Genomic DNA, 22,282 nt, shown 5'->3' on the forward strand with positions numbered 1-22,282 from the left:
GATTCCGATCCCGCTTAATATGGATAAGTTGCACCGCGTCATCCTTGCCATGTCATGCATATCATCTTGAGCATGCTGGTTCTTTATCCGTAGTAGTAAGATTGCATACGTTGTGTGTTCCAGCATTTGCTTCTTCCCGGATAGGATCACGAAGTGGTGATGTGAGATACGACGAGTGCTCCGACAAGTTCTTCTGCAGCTTTTCACAGGCGAGCCCACCCCTTCAACTATTTTACTTTTACATGCTCTTTTGATCTATTGCTATCCTTATGTTGCGATTCTGTTGTGTCACGTGTCCTATCCACCTGTTACCTATATGTCTGAGATACACCTCCTCGCCCTACCTATTGTTTGTTGTTTGCCAGCTTTGCGAGTCGTAGGCGAGTTTAGGGTTTTGTTGATATCTCGAAATGTTCGGGATATCTTGTTGGGAGGTTATCACATGCTATATCAATTGTTGGAGATAATCACACTTTACTTTATTGTTAACAACTAAAATTGTAAGCAGAGGCATCTGTGAGCCCCTTTGCGAAAGCATCGGAACTTTGACTCGCTAATGTCCCCTAGGACCCGAGTTCTTGTTATCTGTTCCGAGATTGAGCGCTCTACCCATGCGTGGGGACGATTATCGGGACCCCCCCTCACCCTTTACCTTTTCTCAAGTCAGTTGAAAAGGGGGCCACAACCTTGGTTTTATTTGCCTATGCCATGTATGCCATGCTTTACTTACTGTTGCCTTCGGGTGTTTACTTCCTGTTGCCTTCGGGTGTTTATATTCTGTACTGTACCCCGCGGGACGTTTAGCGAAGCGTGTGGTTCGCACGCCTAGCTGCCGTCGCAAACCCTGAGTCCGTCTCGGAGTACGGCCAGACTTCGTCACGGGTAGCTTAGTCGGGTGGCCCCCCTAGACTTTCTTGTTGAACTGGGAACGGTCTTGTTGTGAGACATCCACCTATCGTAAGTGGGTCGAGCATGCGTATGGTTACATTTGGGCAACCCCTGCAGGGTGTACATCTTATCGATAAGCCGTGTCCGCGGTTATGGACGACTTGGAATTGTATAGCTTGATCATAGAACAACATACACCTTATTTCCTGTTGCTAATAATTTGCTAATAAAACTTTTTCAAAAAGTGTGTGTGCCTTTGCCAGTACCTCTTTGCGAAGGGGGATCGCATCGGCTGTGTTATGTTTGCAGAGTATAGAACTGTTACCTTGTGCGCTCTCTTATCCTCTCTGAGTAGACGGATGTTGTAGCGTGTCTCTATTGGATAGTAGCTTTGCTGCCGCTAAACTCCACATATAGCCGGGTGAAGTTTATACCACCCACCAGCGAGCATAGCTGGTCTTGTCTCGCAAGTACGTGCCAATGGTACTTACCCTCGCCTTCCTTTCTTTTTGTCTCCTCCCCCCTTTTGTCGGCAACCGATGGCCCGACTTTGACAGGTACGAGATGACGACATTAGCAAGGTTACCCTTCCGGCTTGGCCTGGGCAGGGTTATGGACGCCACTGGTTATCTTCAGGACTCTTAGTCCAATTTGTATCTTGTCCGTACTCGGACGTATTCGATCTTCTGTATGATTTGGATCTTTGTATTGTATATTTGTATCTTGACTCGTTGGAGTCGTTGTTGTAATATATGTCTCTTGTGGGCTCTATTGTAATCCTGTTGTAATGTTACCGCTCGTGTTAATTCCTCTGGCATCACGTGTGTGATTCGTCGCGCACGTCGTGTCGGAGGGCGTCTCTAAATCGATATCGTGCGGATTTCGGAGGGATCGCTGGAATCCTCATGGTACCGGTTCTGGGGCGTCACAAGTTGGTATCAGAGCCTCAGGTTGACGGTACCCCACTAGTCCAGCCTGTAGGATAACCTTGCCAACGGACGTTGTTGTGTAGAGTGTCAAAACTATTTTCTAAAATTCGTTGGATATATCTGATTAGCTCTGATTTTTTCTCCTTACCTCCATTCTTTCTCCTTTTACCTTTACGAGTTTGAGTCTTCTCTCTTATCTGTGTTCTCCGAGTCTCAGGTTTCGACGTGGGTGGACGATCTTTGCCTTTATCCTAATAGGTCCAACCTTCGGAGGATCCCGACGGAAGCACATTATCAACAACGGAACAACAACTTCTTGTTAGTGGTGCCGCCCGACTACATGGAGCAAGAACTCTTGTTAGTGGTGTCGAGGAGATTGACACGCCTGAAGACCCGATAGTTCCACCTCTCTCCCCCGTACCCGGACGTGGAACCTCGGGGCGAGGTTCCTTGTTAGTGGTGTCGATTGTAACGGCCCCGGATATACCCCTAATAGATTTTGTCTGTTGTTTTTCTTTTATGCATCATCATGTGCATCATGCATATTTGGATCCCAAAATTATTTTATTAAACCCTAACACTTTATTTTCTCTCTCATATGGTTTTCATAAACCTACTCTTTTCTTTTCTTTTAACAAACTCTAAGATAAACTATTATTTTATTTATTTTGTTTTCTCTCCCCCACATCTCTGTTTAAATTCAAAGTTGCTTTTGAATTTAAATCTTGCTTCAAACCAGTTTTCAAAATAAATAAAGAAACATGAATTTTAAAAGAAAACCCTAACCCCTATCCTATCCAGGCCGCGGCCTTCTCCCTTTCTTCTGCGGTCCAGCCCACATCTTTTTCCCTCTGGCCCGAGCCCATCATCACCTGCACGTACCGATTCGGTGGGAGACCAAGTCCCCCTCCCTCGTCGTTTTCCATCTTCACGCAACGAGCGTGAGTGCTGGTCCTCCACCACTGCGCCTTGCTCCATCTCCACCTGCTCCCTCACGCGTCTCACGCGCCTCCTCCTCTCCACCTTTTTCCCTGGACCACTGCAACCACCCATCCTCCTCCCTCACGTTTCTCTCGTCCCTTTTTCTTTCTTCTCCGGCAAGCCAACGAGAGAGGGAGAAACCCCATCGCACCACCACGAGTTTCTCTTCGTCGGCCGGCTGTCTCCGTCGTCCCCAAGCCTCACCGCCACCGCCAATAGATGCGCGTCGTCGTTCTCTACCTCCCTCTGCAAGGAATCGTCCAGGGACGTCCTAAATCGTCGCCACCGGCCTCGTTCCCCATCAGCACCGGCGGCCAAATTCTTCGTTTCCGGCCACCGCGTTCTTTCCCCGGCGACCTCGAACTCACCAGCACGTTCCTGGTACCTCCCTCTCCCTCCTGGACCTCCTCTTTCCCTCCCCTTACTTCTATTTCTGCTTCTCACCATGGTGCCGGCCTTCTCCTCTGCAGCAGCTCGCCGCCGACCATCTTCCGGTGGTCCCCCGCCCCCGGTGCCGCCACCTTCGGATCCGCGCCGGCTAGGCGCTTCGAGCGCGCCAAGTTTCGTTTCCTGGGGCGCTCTACAACGCCCGCGCTCGCCCTCGCCGCCCTACGGTGGTCACCGTCGCTCACCGTCTGCTGCTTGATGTCTACTTCCCCCTCCTTTTCCTGTAGAAGTGTTGGGCCTCCAAGAGCAGAGGTTTGTAGAACAGCAGCAAGTTTTCCCTTAAGTGGATCACCCAAGGTTTATCGAACTCAGGGAGGAAGAGGTCAAAGATATCCCTCTCATGCAACCCTGCAACCACAAAGCAAGAAGTCTCTTGTGTCCCCAACACACCTAATAGGTGCACTAGTTCGGCGAAGAGATAGTGAAATACAGGTGGTATGAATATATATGAGCAGTAGCAACGGTGCCAGAAAATAGCTTGCTGGCGTGTAGTTGATGGTGGTAGTATTGCAGCAGTAGTAACGCAAAGAAACAAGTAAACAAGCAGCGATAGCAGTATTTAGGAACAAGGCCTAGGGATTAGACTTTCACTAGTGGACACTCTCAACATTGATCACATAACAGAATAGATAAATGCATACTCTACACTCTTGTTGGATGATGAACACATTGCGTAGGATTACACGAACCCTCAATGCCGGAGTTAACAAGCTCCACAATTCAATGTTCATATTTAAGTAACCTTAGAGTGTAAGATAGATCAATTCGACTAAACCAAGTACTAACATAGCATGCACACTGTCACCTTCATGCTTATGTAGGAGGAATAATACACATCAATACTATCATAGCAATAGTTAACTTCGCAATCTACAAGAGATCATGATCATAGCATAAACCAAGTACTAACACGGATGCACACACTATCACCATTACATCGTGCAGGAGGAATAAAACTACTTTAATAACATTGCTAGAGTAGCACATAGATAAATTGTGATACAAACACATTGCAATCATAAAGAGATATAAATAAGCACTTCACTATGCTCTTCATAACAGTGAATAAGTATTCTGTGAAATATAGCCTAAGAGACCCACACGGTGCACACACTGTCACCTTTACACACGTGGGACAAGGAGTCTCCGGAGATCACATAAGTAAAATTCACTTGACTAGCATAACGACATCTAGATTACAAGCATCATCATATGAATCTCAATCATGTAAGGCAGCTCATGAGATTATTGTATTGAAGTACATAGGAGAGAGATGAACCACATAGCTACCGGTACAGCCCCGAGCCTCGATGGAGAACTACTCCCTCCTCATGGGAGCAGCAGCGGTGATGAAGATGGCGGTGGAGATGGCAACGGTGTCGATGGAGAAGCCTTCCGGGGGCACTTCCCCGTTCCGGCGGCGTGCCGGAACAGAGACTCCTGTCCCCCAGATCTTGGCCTCGCGATGGCGGCGGCTCTGGAAGGTTTCTGTGGGTTTCGTCGAACGTGATAGGGTTTTCGCGACGGAGGCTTTAAATAGGCGGAAGGGCAGCCTCGGAGGGGGCCTGGGGCCACCACACCATAGGCGGCGCGGCCCCCGTCCGCCGCGCCAGGGTGTGGTGTGGGGCCCCCAGGGCTTCCCACTGGCGGCTCTCGGGTGTTCTGGATGGTTCCGGGAAAAATAGGAACCTGGGCGTTGATTTCGTCCGATTCCGAGAATATTTCGTTACTAGGATTTCTGAAACCAAAAACAGCAGAAAACAGGAACTGGCACTTCGGCATCTTGTTAATAGGTTAGTTCCGGAAAACGCATAATAATGACATAAAGTGTGAACAAAACATGTCGGTATTGTCATAAATCAAGCATGGAACATCAGAAATTATAGATACGTTGGAGACGTATCAGCATCCCCAAGCTTAGTTCCTACTCGTCCTCGAGTAGGTAAACGATAAAAGATAATTTCTGAGGTGACATGCTACCAACATAATCTTAATCATACTATTGTAAAGCATATGAGATGAATGCAGCGATTCGAAACAATGTAAATGCAATGAGTAAACAATTGAATCATATAACAAAGACTTTTCATGAATAGTACTTCAAGACAAGCATCAATAAGTCTTGCATAAGAGTTAACTCATAAAGCAATAATTCAAAGTAAAGGCATTGAAGCAACACAAAGGAAGATTAAGTTTCAGCGGTTGCTTTCAACTTATAACATGTATACCTCATGGATAATTGTCAACATAGAGTAATATAACAAGTGCAATATGCAAGTATGTAGGAATCAATGCACAGTTCACACAAGTGTTTGCTTCTTGAGGTGGAGAGAAATAGGTGAACTGACTCAACATTGAAAGTAAAAGAATGGTCCTCCATAGAGGAAAAGCATCGATTGCTATATTTGTGCTAGAGCTTTGATTTTGAAAACATGAAACAATTTTGTCAACGGTAGTAATAAAGCATATGTATCATGTAAATTATATCTTACAAGTTGCAAGCCTCATGCATAGTATACTAATAGTGCCCGCACCTTGTCCTAATTAGCTTGGACTACCGGATCATCACAATGCACATGTTTTAACCAAGTGTCACAAAGGGGTACCTCTATGCCACCTGTACAAAGGTCTAAGGAGAAAGCTCGCATTGGATTTCTCGCTATTGATTATTCTCAACTTAGACATCCATACCGGGACAACATAGACAACAAATAATGGACTCCTCTTTTATGCATAAGCATGTAACAACAATTAATAATTTTCTCATATGAGATTGAGGATATATGTCCAAAACTGAAACTTCCACCATGGATCATGGCTTTAGTTAGCGGCCCAATGTTCTTCTCTAACAATATGCATGCTTAACCATAAGGTGGTAGATCTCTCTTACTTCAGACAAGACGAACATGCATAGCAACTCACATGAAATTCAACAAAGAGTAGTTGATGGCGTCCCCAGTGAACATGGTTATCGCACAACAAGCAACTTAATAAGAGATAAAGTGCATAAGTACATATTCAATACCACAATAGTTTTTAAGCTATTTGTCCCATGAGCTATATATTGCAAAGGTGAATGATGGAATTTTAAAGGTAGCACTCAAGCAATTTACTTTGGAATGGCGGAAAATACCATGTAGTAGGTAGGTATGGTGGACACAAATGGCATAGTGGTTGGCTCAAGTATTTTGGATGCATGAGAAGTATTCCCTCTCGATACAAGGTTTAGGCTAGCAAGGTTGTTTGAAGCAAACACAAGCACGAACTAGTACAGCAAAACTCACATAAAAGACATATTACAAGCATTATAAGACTATACATCGTCTTCCTTGTTGTTCAAACACCTCACTAGAAAATATCTAGACTCTAGAGAAACCACTCATGCAAACCAAATTTTAACAAGCTCTATGTATTTCTTCACTAATAGGTGCAAGGTATATGATGTAAGAGCTTAAACATGAGCACAACAATTGCCAAGTATCACATTATTCAAGACATTATAGCAATTACTACATGTATCATTTTCCAATTCCAACCATATAACAATTTAACGAAGAAGAAAACTTCGCCATGAATATTATGAGCTAAGAACACATGTGTTCATACGAACCAGCGGAGCGTGTCTCTCTCCCACACAAGCATTTATTCAACAAAAACAAAAACAAGAAACATACTGACGCTCCAAGAAAAGCACATAAGATGTGACCGAATAAAAATATAGTTTCAAGAGAAGGAACCTGATAATTTGTCGATGAAGAAGGGGATGCCTTAGGCATCCCCAAGCTTAGACGCTTGAGTCTTCTTGATATATGCAGGGGTGAACCACCGGGGCATCCCCAAGCTTAGAGCTTTCACTCTTCTTGATCATAGTATATCATCCTCCTCTCTTGACCCTTGAAAACTTCCTTCACACCAAACTTCTCATAAACTTCATTAGAGGGGTTAGTACATAATCAAAAACTCACATGTTCAGAGGTGACACAATCATTCTTAACACTTCTGGACATTGCTCAAAGCTACTGAAAGGTAATGGAACAAAGAAATCCACCCAACACAGCGAAAGAAGCAATGCGAAATAAAAGGTAGAATCTGTCAAAACAGAACAGTCCGTAAAGACGAATTTTTAATAAATACTTCCGTTGCTCAGATCAGAAAACTCAAAACTAATGAAAGTTGCGTACATATCTGAGGAACACGCACGTAAATTGGCATATTTTTCTGATTTTTTTACAGAGAAAACAGCCCAGATTCGTGACAGATAGAAATCTGTTTCTGCGCAGAAATCCAAATCTAGTATCAACCTTCGATTAGAGGCTTCACTTGGCACAACAAAACACAAAACTAAGATAAGGAGAGGTTGCTACAGTAGTAAACAACTTCCAAGACACAAAATAAAAACAAAGTACTGTAGCAAAATAACACATGGGTTATCTCCCAAGAAGTTCTTTCTTTATAGCCATTAAGATGGGCTCAGCAGTTTTAATGATGCACTCGCAAGAAATGGTATTTGAAGCAAAAGAGAGCATCAAGAGGCAAATTCAAAACACATTTAAGTCTAACATGCTTCCTATGCAAAGGAATCTTGTAAATAAACAAGTTCATGAAGAGCAAAGTAACAAGCATAGGAAGATAAAACAAGTGTAGCTTCAAAAATTTCAACACATAGAGAGGCATTTTAGTAACATGAAAATTTCTACAACCATATTTTCCTCTCTCATAATAACTTTCAGTAGCAACATGAGCAAACTCAACAATATAACTATCACATAAAGCATTCTTATCATGAGTCTCATGCATAAAATAATTACTCTCCACATAAGCATAATCAATTTTATTAGTAATAGTGGGAGCAAATTCAACAAAGTAGCTATCATATATAGGAGGCATATTGTAATCATAATCAAATTTATCCTCCATAACAGGTGGTACTAAAAGACTACTACCATCATCATAAATAGGAGGCAAAGTATCATCAAAGAAAATTTCCTCCTCAATGCTTGCGGGACTAAAAAGATCATGCTCATCAAAACCAGCTTCCCCAAGCTTAGAACTTTCTATATTATTATCAACAATGGTGTTCAAAGCGTTCATACTAATATTACTACCAGCATGCAAATAAGATTCCATAGGTTTTTTAATTTTCGCATCAAACAATCCATGTTTTAAATCAGGAAATAGAATAAGAAGCTCATTTTTGTCCATTATGCCAAACTAGTGTAAACAAGAAACAAAAAGATGCAATTGCAGGATCTAAAGGAAATAGCTTCGAGTACTTACAATGCGCCGAAAAATAGCTTGGTAGCCGAGATCCGTAGTGTGAGTACCTTTTACCTTTCCTCCCCGGCAACGGCGCCAGAAAATAGCTTGATGTCTACTTCCCCCTCCTTTTCCTGTAGACAGTGTTGGGCCTCCAAGAGCAGAGGTTTGTAAAATAGCAGCACGTTTTCCCTTAAGTGGATCACCCAAGGTTTATCGAACTCAGGGAGGAAGAGGTCAAAGATATCCCTCTCATGCAACCCTGCAACCACAAAGCAAGAAGTCTCTTGTGTCCCCAACACACCTAATAGGTGCACTAGTTCGACGAAGAGATAGTGAAATACAGGTGGTATGAATATATATGAGCAGTAGCAACGGTGCCAGAAAATAGCTTGCTGGCGTGTAGTTGATGGTGGTAGTATTGCAGCAGTAGTAACGCAGTAAAACAGTAAACAAGCAGCGATAGCAGTATTTAGGAACAAGGCCTAGGGATTAGACTTTCACTAGTGGACACTCTCAACATTGATCACATAACAGAATAGATAAATGCATACTCTACACTCTTGTTGGATGATGAACACATTGCGTAGGATTACACGAACCCTCAATGCCGGAGTTAACAAGCTCCACAATTCAATGTTCATATTTAAGTAACCTTAGAGTGTAAGATAGATCAATTCGACTAAACCAAGTACTAACATAGCATGCACACTGTCACCTTCATGCTTATGTAGGAGGAATAATACACATCAATACTATCATAGCAATAGTTAACTTCGCAATCTACAAGAGATCATGATCATAGCATAAACCAAGTACTAACACGGATGCACACACTGTCACCATTACATCGTGCAGGAGGAATAAAACTACTTTAATAACATTGCTAGAGTAGCACATAGATAAATTGTGATACAAACACATTGCAATCATAAAGAGATATAAATAAGCACTTCACTATGCTCTTCATAACAGTGAATAAGTATTCTGTGAAATATAGCCTAAGAGACCCACACGGTGCACACACTGTCACCTTTACACACGTGGGACAAGGAGTCTCCGGAGATCACATAAGTAAAATTCACTTGACTAGCATAACGACATCTAGATTACAAGCATCATCATATGAATCTCAATCATGTAAGGCAGCTCATGAGATTATTGTATTGAAGTACATAGGAGAGAGATGAACCACATAGCTACCGGTACAGCCCCGAGCCTCGATAGAGAACTACTCCCTCCTCATGGGAGCAGCAGCGGTGATGAAGATGGCGGTGGAGATGGCAGCGGTGTCGACGGAGAAGCCTTTCGGGGGCACTTCCCCGTTCCGGCGGTGTGCCGGAACAGAGACTCCTGTCCCCCAGATCTTGGCCTCGCGATGGCGGCGGCTCTGGAAGGTTTCTGTGGGTTTCGTCGAACGTGATAGGGTTTTCGCGACGGAGGCTTTAAATAGGCGGAAGGGCAGCCTCGGAGGGGGCCTGGGGCCACCACACCATAGGGCGGCGCGGCCCCCCCTCTGGCCGCGCCAGGGTGTGGTGTGGGGCCCCCAGGGCTTCCCTCTGGCGGCTCTCGGGTGTTCTGGATGGTTCCGGGAAAAATAGGAACCTGGGCGTTGATTTCGTCCGATTCCGAGAATATTTCGTTACTAGGATTTCTGAAACCAAAAACAGCAGAATACAGGAACTGGCACTTCGGCATCTTGTTAATAGGTTAGTTCCGGAAAACGCATAATAATGACATAAAGTGTGAACAAAACATGTCGGTATTGTCATAAATCAAGCATGGAACATCAGAAATTATAGATACGTTGGAGACGTATCACTGCTCATGATCCCCATGTCGCCGCCACGTCATCCGCCACGCGGCGTCCACGTCGACCCACGGGCCCCAGCCGTCAGCGCCTCGGGCTAGATCCCCGCTCGGTGAGAAAACCGTTCTCAGATCCAGATCCGTTTCCTTTTTGCAAAGTGGCCCCTGGCAGTTTTGATTCCTAACCCGCAGTCCCTCCGTCTGTCGGTTTTAGCAAAACCCCCCTGCATGTTTGTAAACCAACCCGGGGTCCTTCCCCCTGTTTCGAAATTAAAACTGAACCCTTATCCTAATTAAATAATTTATGTTTTCCTATTTTAAATACTAAACACTAATCTGTTAATAACTTTTAATCTGTAACTCGAAATAAAATGTATTTTATATGAAAATTGATCAGAAAAATGTGCTGAACATGAATATGCCATTCATATGCTTGTTTGCATGTCGCATCATGTCGCACGTTGATAGTTATGCATGTTCACCTAACATATATGCGGAGTATTTCGGAATTCCAACTAGGATTTCCCCGCTCCGTTTAATATTGAAGTAGCGCACCCCTGCCATGATATGCCATGCTAATCAACACTTAACTTTGTCGGTAGAAAATGCAAAATCCAACCTAATTTGCTTGTCCGGGATTCCGATCCCGCTTAATATGGATAAGTTGCACCGCATCATCCTTGCCATGTCATGCATATCATCTTGAGCATGCTGGTTCTTTATCCGTAGTAGTAAGATTGCATACGTTGTGTGTTCCAGCATTTGCTTCTTCCCGGATAGGATCACGAAGTGGTGATGTGAGATACGACGAGTGCTCCGACAAGTTCTTCTGTAGCTTTTCACAGGCGAGCCCACCCCTTCACCTATTTTACTTTTACATGCTCTTTTGATCTATTGCTATCCTTATGTTGCGATTCTGTTGTGTCACGTGTCCTATCCACCTGTTACCTATATGTCCGAGATACATCTCCTCGCCCTACCTATTGTTTGTTGTTTGCCAGCTTTGCGAGTCGTAGGCGAGTTTAGGGTTTTGTTGATATCTCGAAATGTTCGGGATATCTTGTTGGGAGGTTATCACATGCTATATCAATTGTTGGAGATAATCACACTTTACTTTATTGTTAACAACTAAAATTGTAAGCAGAGGCATCTGTGAGCCCCTTTGCGAAAGCATCGGAACTTTGACTCGCTAATGTCCCCTAGGACCCGAGTTCTTGTTATCTGTTCCGAGATTGAGCGCTCTACCCATGCGTGGGGACGATTATCGGGACCCCCCCTCACCCTTTACCTTTTCTCAAGTCAGTTGAAAAGGGGGCCACAACCTTGGTTTTATTTGCCTATGCCATGTATGCCATGCTTTACTTACTGTTGCCTTCGGGTGTTTACTTCCTGTTGCCTTCAGGTGTTTATATTCTGTACTGTACCCCGCGGGACATTTAGCGAAGCGTGTGGTTCGCACGCCTAGCCGCCGTCGCAAACCCTGAGTCCATCTCGGAGTACGGCCGGACTTCGTCACGGGTAGCTTAGTCAGGTGGCCCCCCCTAGACTTTCTTGTTGAACTGGGAACGGTCTTCTTGTGAGACATCCACCTGTCGTAAGTGGGTCGAGCATGCGTATGGTTACATTTGGGCAACCCCTGCAGGGTGTACATCTTATCGATAAGCCGTGTCCGCGATTATGGATGACTTGGAATTGTATAGCTTGATCATAGAACAACATACACCTTATTTCATGTTGCTAATAATTTGCTAATAAAACTTTTTCAAAAAGTGTGTGTGCCTTTGCCAGTACCTCTTTGCGAAGGGGGATCGCATCGGCTGTGTTATGTTTGCAGAGTATAGAACTGTTACCTTGTGCGCTCTCTTATCCTCTCTGAGTAGACGGATGTTGTAGCGTGTCTCTATTGGATAGTAGCTTTGCTGCCGCTAAACTCCACATATAGCCGGGTGAAGTTTATACCGCCCACCAGCGAGCATAGCTGGTCTTGTCTCGCAAGTATGTGCCAATGGTACTTACCCTCGCCTTCCTTTCTTTTTGTCTCCTCCCCCCTTTTGTCGGCAACCGATGGCCCGACTTTGACAGGTACGAGATGACGACGTTAGCAAGGTTACCCTTCCGGCTTGGCCTGGGCAGGGTTATGGACGCCACTGGTTATCTTCAGGACTCTTAGTCCAATTTGTATCTTGTCCGTACTCGGACGTATTCGATCTTCTGTATGATTTGGATCTTTGTATTGTATATTTGTATCTTGACTCGTTGGAGTCGTTGTTGTAATATATGTCTCTTGTGGGCTCTATTGTAATCCTGTTGTAATGTTACCGCTCGTGTTAATTCCTCTGGCATCACGTGTGTGATTCGTCATGCACGTCGTGTCGGAGGGCGTCTCTGAATCGATATCGTGCGGATTTCGGCGGGATCGCTGGAATCCTCATGGTACCGGTTCCGGGGCGTCACAACCTCCTTCTTATTCTCGGTGATGAGGAGCTTGGTCTCCAATGTCTTCATCGTCAATGCCTCCTTGGACTTCATGAGTTGATCCAACTTCTCCTTGAAGCTAGTTGCTTCGCCTTCTACCTTCATCCTCCCCTTGGCTTTCTTGGAGCCCTCGGGCTTGCCTTTGTTTCTCGCACTCATGTCTTCCGCTTCATCATCCATGCTGAGCATTGCTTCCTTCTTGCACTTTGGTTCATTGTCCCTCAACTTCCACTTGGGAAGATGTTGAAGCAAGGAAAAGCAATGTTGGAACAGAAATTCCTAGTGCTTGGAGCCGACCATGTCTTTGTACCTCATTTGAGCATACTTGGGCTGCACAACAACAATATTAATGTGATGTTTGCACATCATCAACACATAGTATGGACATCAACAAACTTGGAAAACTTACATAGTCCTCCGGCACGGATCCACTAGGGGGATTATCGGACACTTGGTCCATGGCAGCACTCCAACGAAAACAAGCTGGTTTGATGGTGTTCCACCGGCCTTCAAGGGAGCGGTAAGATCTATCGGCCATACTCTTGGTGCGAGGCTTCAGCTGGTGGTAGAGATCCTCGATGCGCCGCCAATAGCGCTTGCCGGCTTGGTCCACTCCGGTGCACGCATCCATCCCCACCCTACCCCAAGCATGGACCAAGGTCACGTCTTCAATCTCGGTGTATTTCGAGGTGCGTGGCTTCGGCGGCGCGGAAGAACCGGCGGCAGCTAGATCAACCTCAACCACCTCCTCGTCATCGACCGCTTCGTCACCCTCACCCCCCTCCTCGGCATAATCTTCAATCCCTTCGACATTGTTCTCCCCATCGAACGCATCGATGCCGGCGTCCAAGTCCACCGAGGAAGCGTTGAGCATGTCCATGTACGATGTTGTGGACTCAACATCGAACACCTTGTCGACGTCCATGGAGGGTGGCGGCGGCACGGGCGTTGCTACAGACGGAACGGAGGGAGGAGGGGCCGTGGCCTTGGAGGGCGGTGGAGGCGCGAGGCCGATGCGGCTGACTGACTTTATCTTCACCTTGCTCGGCGGGGCACCCCTTGGCCCGGCCTCCTTCATCTTCGCCCTGCTCCCATTCTTGGCAGCTCCAGCAGTCACAGCCGGTGGAGCTGCGGCCGCCGCAGGGGCTTCAAAGAAGTGCTTCGGGATCCTCTTCCTCTTCAACGGGATGGTGGTGGAGATCATGGCTGACACGTCGTCGGCGCTTGGCGGACCTCCGACGGGGACATCAACCACCGCGGGTGAAGGTGGTGTACCGCCGGCGGTCGGCGGGGCTTGCGGGGGATTCATGGCAGCGAGATCCGGCTGCGTTGTTGCCGGGAAGGGCGGGGCGGAGGAGATCGGGCGGCGGCGGTTGGGTTTCGCTGAAACACTTCGCGCGCAGTGGAGGAGAGAATGGTGGGTTGGCCCTCTATTCCCCTTCCCACCCCGCACAAGTAGGGGGCGAAGAGCCGCCCCGTAGCCAAAACTGAAAAAATTCGATGCGGAGGGCTGATTTACGAGGTCTGCTAGATGGTCGGGTAGAGCTCTACCCCGTATATCAGCGGTTATTTTATGGGGTTGGGTCTTTTAGGGGGTCTGTTAGACGGGGGTGGACAGATCAAAAAAAAATGGCGGGGGTGGTGGCGATAGGAGGTGAAGCGATGATGACCCACAAGTATAGGGGATCGCAACAGTCTTCAAGGGAAGTGCAACCCAATTTATTGATTCGACACAAGGGGAGCCAAAGAATATTTGTAAGCCTTAACAGCGGAGTTGTCAATTCAGCTGCACCTGGAAACAGACTTGCTCGCAATAGTTTATCAGTAGCAACAGTTTTATAGCAGTAGCAGTAGTGAAATATAAGCAGCAGTGTAATAAAGACAACAGTAGTGATTATAGTAAACAACGGGATTAAAATACAGTAGGCATAGGGATGGATGAACGGGCGCTGCATGGATAAGATAACTCATGTAATAATCAAGACTAGGCATTTGCAGATAATAATAAAATAGTATCCAAGTACTAAATAACCATAGGCATGTGTTCCGTATATAGTCGTACGTGCTCGCAATGAGAAACTTGCACAACATCTTTTGTCCTACCAGCCGGTGGCAGCCGGGCCTCTAGGGAAACTACTGGTAATTAAGATACTCATTTTAATAGAGTACCGGAGCAAAGCATTAACACTCCGTGAACACATGTGATCCTGATATCACAGCCGTCCCCTCCGGTTGTCCCAATTTCTGTCACTTTGGGGCCTCGGGTTCCGGACAATAATATGTGTATACAACTTGCAGGTAAGATCATAAAACAATGAATATCATCATGAATCAATAACATGTTCAGATCTGAAATCATGGCACTCGGGCCCTAGTGACAAGCATTAAGCATAACAAGTTGCAACAATATCATAAAAGTACTAACAACGGATACTAGGCACCATGCCCTAACAATCTTATGTCTATTACATGAACAATCTCATGCAATCCCTACCATCCCCTTCAGCCTACAGTGGGGATTTACTCACACATGGATGGGGGAAGCATGGATGGTCGATGGAGAGGCGTCGGTGGTGATGATGGCGATGATCTCCTCCAATTGCCCGTCCCGGCAGGGTGCCAGAACGGAGTTTCTGGTCCCGAAATAAGGTTTTCGATGGCGGCGGAGTTCTGGATGTCTTCTGGCAGATTGGTCGAACCCCCGTGCGTTTTTAGGTCAAGGGCTTTAAGTAGTCCAGAGGGGAGCGCCTGGGGCTGGCCGAGGCGGCGTCCCCATGTGGCGGCGCGGCCATGGGCCCATCGCGCCGCCACGTGGTGTGCGCGCCTCGTGGCTCCCCTCCGTCTCGTCTTCTGGCTCCGTGGGTCTTCTGTAAAAATAGGCCCATTGCAATTATTTCCGTGGATTTTCCTGAAAGTTGATTTTCTGCACAAAAATAAGACACCAGGGCAATTCTGCTGAAAACAGTGTTAGTCCGTGTTAGTTGTATCCAAAATACACAAATTAGAAGCAAAACAATAGCAAAAGTGTTCGGAAAAGTGGATACGTTTTGGACGTATCAAGCGACACAGGGCAAGCTTGGCAATTCCACCTTCATAACGGCGAGGCAACACGGAACAACGAGGCGGTCGTGCATGGCCGACGTGCTTGGCTCCAGTATGTGCCTGTATAAGTATCTAGAGTTCATACCGTCGAACGTGTGAGTCATCCTCTCAGACTTAAAATTTACCAACCCTTCGAGCTCAAAGCTGAACTCGGCTATTGTCGGCGGTGTGTCGTCACTCATGCGGACGAGGCCAATTACCCCAGCGGGGTTGAATTGGAAGTACCATCTGCACCCCACCACGATGAAGTGCGTGGAGTAAGTGCACTCCCCATTCCGGAGCACCGCCTTAAGATCGGAGAAGCTGCCGACGGTGAGCATGTGGGATCCGGACATGGGGACCTACGGCTCCAAGACCGCTAGCTTCTTAGGTTGGGAGAAGGGGCACCAGCTTGTCGCTTGCTGCTTGGAAAGAGTGTACCTGATAGTGAAGTTGTCGTCGCGGACACACGACGACGGCTCCAGCCCCCTCCTAAACAGGACCAGAATCAGGCGCCTACTGGATTCTAGCGTCGAATTGCTCTTCTTGTGGAAGACCGTGTTCTTCTCGGTCTCGTCGAGGATTTCTATGGAGATGTCGATGCCTTCGAGGACCAGGTTCGGTATGTACTTATACGCGTCGCCGACGGCGACCGTGATATTGACGCAGTCCGCTAGGCCCTCCTCGTTGAAACGCATCGGGTTTACCGTGACTTGCCACGCGAGACCGTTGAAGCGGAATGCGCTGAAAGTCTCAGGCTCAGGCAGAGGTGCCCGCACCAGGTTGGAGTACTCGGAGATCCTCACGAGGCCCGTCTTCTTCCCCGTCTTTGACTTCGACGAGCGGCTCGCGTTGGCACCCATTGTCCAAGAGACGAAGCCCCCCTTCGCAGTTCTCCGACGTTAGAGTAGGTATAGGTATGTTATGTACTGTAGGTAGGTCGTGCATGTGTATATGTAGCACGTAGGAGGAATCCTTGATCGTGTCCGGACTCCAGAGTCCTCTCGTCTTTGGATGTTGAACTGATTTTTGAAGTTCAAAATTTCCTATCTCGTTGGCGCCGAAACGGATTGAGGCACACCCAACGGGTGTTTTGGCTCAGTCGGCACTACGCTCCACGGCCTCCTCCGCACGCTCAAGGCCGGTCTCGCCGAATTTTTGTCAAAAAGGACCACCTGCCCCAGTGAAATGGTAAAAAGGACCACCTCTCAGTGAAAATGGCAAAAGTACCACGGCGAAACGCTAGCCAGGTGACACGTGGCGGGTGCCGCCGCCTGCTGTGGCGGCAGGCCCTGCTGCCATCGCGTGTGGCGGCACGTCTGTCGCCATGGTCGCCGTCCGTCGCGCCGTTAGCGCCGTCGAGCCAGGTAGGCCCTTCCGCCACAGGGTGCGGCGGCACGCTGGCGTGGCGCCTGCCTCCACCAGCCGTGGCGGCAAGTACCCAGGCCGGGGGACACAGCCAGCAGGCCTGCGCACTGATACCCACGCGCACTCATTTCCACGCTTCGCTTTTTGATGATTGCTTCTCTTTTTGCTGATTGCAGTAATTTCCCGCCTAATTCTCCCGCTCGATCTGTCCAGTTCTCTATAAAAACAGCCATCGATGTTATTTGGTACACAAGTGACAAGTCGTTATACCTTAGCCAGCATGAGTGTGCCTTGCTCGGACCAGGATTTTAGGCCGATGAAGGGGAAGAATGCAAGCTTGCCACCGGGGGTTACAACAGAGAGGTGTTGGTAAGGCCGCCTTGCGAAGGTGAAGGAGGTGGTAGATTTTTCTGATAAGTTCGGCATGAAATATTGCATGTGCGCTTATTATGATCATGATCCACCCGCACGAACAAGTTCATCGTCCTCGAGGCCTGCGGTATGTTCTAAAAGCATGATTAAAAATCCTCGAGGCCTGCGGTATGTTTCATTAATTTTCGTTTATTAACCGTCTTATTTTTGTTGCAGTCTCCCCCACCCCTTTGCAACTGATTTTACTGGATAGACCAGGAGCATCCGGATTGGGCGCGTCGTGAGGTGGAGGAAAAACAGAGGCGTGCATGGGCAAGGTTACGTGAGGAGGAGCGTTTCGAAAAGGCTATTGCTAATGATAAAGCAGAAAGAGAGAGACAAATACAAAAATTAAGGGCAGAGCAAGCTCGAAATCGCGAGGTAAATTAGAAGCGGATGGATGATGAGGCTGCACGTAGGTATGCAGAGGAAGAGGTGCGCAGGGAGGCCCATGAAGCGAAAAGAAAGAGATTAAGAGAAAGGGCTGCTGAGGCGCAGGCAGCAGAAGAACGCGGCGACAAGACTGGAAAATGGCCACGCTGGACGCAGGGCAAATAGAGTGATCTGTTTTAGTAACTACGTATTTTAATTTTTGTTTTACTTTCGCGTTGTATCTTAAATTCCGTGGTAGTGATCAGCCGTATTTTAATTAAAGTTATATTTCCATCTTTATTTTTGCAGATGTATTAATAATAAATGTTGATTTCCCTCACAAAGTTCGCGCGTAAATTTTCCCGCCTAAAGTTCCCACCTTATTTTTTCCCGCCAAAATTTCGCGCCATGAATTCCCGCCAAGATCTCCCGCCTTTTCTCTGAGCCGCGTGCTATAAAACCCCTCCCTGGGCATTCATTTGTTGTACACAATCGAAGTCGCCCCAAGATGGCTTCTCGTGGCGATCGTAGTTTTACTGCACGTATGGCTGCTCCTCTTATCTCCTCTGCTTCTTCAGTTATGAGTGCCAATAACATAGACAATGTCGAAGATCTGGTCACGAATGTGACCCTCCTCGTTGAGGTAGGCAAGTTTTTTTCTAGGCACGCATGTATGCCTGGCCGAACTCCGGTGGAAATACGACAAGAGCTTCTTTGGTTGCAAGCAAGGTTTAAGAAGAAGAAACCAAAGGATGAGAAGGAACAAGAAGAATTTCTAAGGTATCCATTTACCTGGGCTTCCTCGAATGAGGATGACGAAGAAGTCTTCACGCCGAGGAGCCTGGCTAAGAGCAATGAATATTTCAAGGGAAAAAGCGCTGCATCCGCTTGCGTTGACTCGGACGATGATTTTATGCCACCGAGTAAGAAGGGCAAGGCTAGTTCATCATCTAAGAGCAAGAAGAAGGAAAAAAGTGAAGCTTATAATGTTACTCGTAGCGTTTATTTTAAGTTGTGGTGTTGGCAGTGCCGATGTATCTTCATTTCGGTAGTAACTTAATTTTATGTTGAATTTTTTGCATGTTGATGTATCTTATTTTGAAGTACTTGTTGAATTATTATGCGAAATTATAGAAATATGTCTCATACTTAGGTCATACATTTCTTCTATAAATGCTCCTAGATGACCAGGCCAACCAGGCCATCTGAAAGGGGCAACCTTCGTAGATCGTTGGATCAGCTGTGCACAGTGAAAATCTCCTCCCACTTTTCACTTCAGCCGTTGGATGAAGTAAAAACCTTTCCCACTCGTTTAGCTTCTAAAAGCGTCCATGACGCCTGGGACCAGCTATGTTCGGGGCCCGACAGCGAGAGGCAGAGACGCCAGATTGTTCGGTCGCGTTCTTTTTCCTCTCCGCATGGCAGGGGTGAAACCTAATCGCTGCTCCAATCCCCGGCCCAATCCCGTCTCTCCTCCGCCCCTCTCTCCCTGGATGCGGCGGCGTCTGGGCGTCTCTCTCTGGCTCCCCAATGGCCCAATCCCCTCTCTCCTCCTCCGCCCCTCTCTCCCCGCCCCAGCCGCATGTGAGGCCGGAGAGGGCACTCCCAGGCCGGAGGAGGGTGGAGCCGAACGGATGGAGCGGGATGGATGACCACGACGGGGACGGCCGGGGTCGTGGGCTGCAGGAGCAAGCATGGAGGGCGGCGGCGCGCCGGCTTGAGAAGGTCATCCAAAGGCGGCTGGCTCGAGATCTTCTTCTCTGGTTCGTTATCTACTCTGCCATTAATAGTTGCTAGACGAGACAGAGAAGAGCTGCAGATCTCGTCAAAAAATTGGTTGTTCCCTTCTTTGGAGGGGCACTCGGCAGGAGGCATCCGTCTCGGTTCGTGGGGAGCCGCCGCTAGCCCCAGCCCTTCTCCTCTCGCGCCCCTTTCTCTGTCACCGACCTCGCGCTGCTGCTCTGGTCGACCTCTTCTTCCTGCTTGGTGGCCACCAGGTGAAGCACGAACAGCCGGTACAGAACGCTCAAGCAGGTGCCCCCCCTATCCTGCAGAATATTTTTGAGGCCCCCGGATTTCATGTTCAAATGTTTATGCATCCTCTTCTATGTCTATCTCTGAAACATTGAAACACTAATAGGTATACGAGGCAGTTTGTAACGTAAGATCCTACAGAAAACTGAGAAGCTTTTTTGACTTGTGCTCATCTCATTCACAGTTTCACACACACACGGACACACGATGCTGCACTCCGGCCACTCCCCATGTGTGCTTTCCTCTCGCATAGCTTCTCTCTGCTCTCTCTCCCTGTTATTAATGGAGTAGCAGCACATGTCTCGAAGCGGCCAAGGGCCAAGCAATATTTTCTCTCACATATGTTTCTTTATATTTTCCTTGCCATTAGGTCAAGTGGATATTTCTTCAGTAAATGGAGTTAGTTTGATAATTTCGGTAGCATGTATCAGATTGGGTTGTGTTCGTTCTAATACAGTTTGGGTTTTCAGATATTTTGCACTGCAGTCCACATGCTCTCGTCCCTGGCAGGAATATATATGGAGCTAGGCCAAGATTCAGATATTGATGTCCAGGTATTGTAGAGTTTTTGGCGCTAGAAGCATTCATGTTCTAGATTTTTAGTTGAATTGTTCATGCCACTGAATTTAATGTCCTCTTCTCCTTTTCAGGTCCCAGAGTTGGTTAATGTTGATTTTGCTCAGGCACGGTCCATCTTAGGGATTAAAGAGAGGTGGCTCAAGCGATACGGGATGGTGGCGAGCAGTGGCGACCGCAGTGGACGGTGCAGCAGACTCGACATGCTTTAGAAATGGCGGTCAAGACAACATGTCTTGGGGAGTGGTGTGCCTGTCAAGCGACAGCGTCTGATTCCGACACAACAAGGTGAGCTTTTCCCAAATCCTCTTTCTTTCTATCTCTGTCTCTTTCCATCAAGCTTGTGCGATGTGCTATACTTTCTCATCTTTTATTAGATAGTTGTTTGCACTTTCAAGGACCCATTACACCTCCTTGCGGAATTACTTGATATGTTGTGCAGCGTGAGACCCATTACACCCCCTGTGGACCCATTACACTTTCAAGGGCTGCATATAGTGTTGTGAGCCTTCCCAGTGGCCTCCTTTTTTGTCTATTGATTTGAGGCTATTGCTACCTACCGTGTAGTTTCATGCCTATGCTCTGACTTGTTCAAGACTTCTTTTTTCTTATATTGTTTTTAGGACTATCACTCAAGTCTTAGGATTTGACGACATTATTTCTGGCTGTTAGATTGTACAACATCTTTGTTATGGATTGTGACACCCACACAATACTGGATTCAGGTGCACTAGCAACTACTCTTTTTGTCATCTATTATGATTTAGTTGAGACTCAGGTCAACATATATGCTAGAAAAGGACAACTTTGCATGTATTAACTTCTGGACTATTGTAATGTGCGTCATCAGCCAGAGAAGGTGGGGATCTGTGGAGATCCCAGTATTGGCATGTTCCAGTCAGATTGTCGAGATCCAATAGAGAAAATCAATAGAATGAAGGGCAGAAAGAAACTTGCCCACATATTTCTTTTTCCAGAAAATTGATATATTCTCGTGGACTTCATGGCTGCTGTAGGTTGCTTTTCTATACTAGAAAGTATTTTTGTAGATGTGCTTATATTTATGCTGGATAGCTACTTTAGGCTACTCTACGGTTCTATTTGACTGTTTCATGTTTTTTTGTTTATATTGGTTTACATCCATATCCCAATTACCATGGGCATTTATTCAGGTGTTTAGCTACGAAAGGAGATGATACCCCTTTAGTGTGACAAGTTTTAAAATTACCCGTTCCTTGTTTTGCCTTCTCTGTCCACAAGTTGCCATTTTGCAGCTTTCTCATTCTCACAAAGTCTGTTCAGTTCTGTCTAGGAGTGTAGAACTATGGTTGTCGTCATTGTTGGAGGCAAAAGCCAGAGCAATTTTATTTCTACTTTCATGTGTCGTGATTTTCTATTCTGGGAATGAAACAATAAGGGAGGCTTAGGATTATTAATGCTATGGTCTTTGCTCTTTGAGGGTTACATATTTGGTATGCCTAAATAGCGAAGGTACTTCTTTTTTTACTTAACTGTCTATATGCTATTCTCTCATTTTCTATGTTGTGTAATAAATAGTAATGTTGATATAGTCTTCAATTTGAAAAAATGCCGTATTTTTTTTTTACCTTGTTGTGGTATCAATTGCTGAGCAAGTAGTACAGCTAACAATGGCT

The 22,282-nt window shown here is 46.5% G+C and overlaps 2 long non-coding RNA genes across 2 annotated transcripts; both read left to right on the plus strand.

Annotated features, from left to right (window-relative positions):
- Window positions 1–48: 48 nt before the first annotated feature.
- On the plus strand, window positions 49–12,628 carry LOC139830881 (uncharacterized). The gene is made up of 2 exons (XR_011744394.1): window positions 49–209; window positions 12,393–12,628. It is a non-coding gene; the product is annotated as an uncharacterized lncRNA (long non-coding RNA).
- An 8,076-nt stretch (window positions 12,629–20,704) lies between these two features.
- Window positions 20,705–21,634, plus strand: LOC127311429 (uncharacterized). Its single transcript, XR_007857700.2, has 3 exons — window positions 20,705–20,915; window positions 21,251–21,352; window positions 21,478–21,634. It is a non-coding gene; the product is annotated as an uncharacterized lncRNA (long non-coding RNA).
- The last annotated feature ends 648 nt before the right edge of the window (window positions 21,635–22,282 follow it).

The sequence above is a fragment of the Lolium perenne genome, chromosome 1 (assembly GCF_019359855.2).
Source record: "Lolium perenne isolate Kyuss_39 chromosome 1, Kyuss_2.0, whole genome shotgun sequence".
NCBI classification, from domain to species: Eukaryota; Viridiplantae; Streptophyta; class Magnoliopsida; order Poales; family Poaceae; genus Lolium; species Lolium perenne.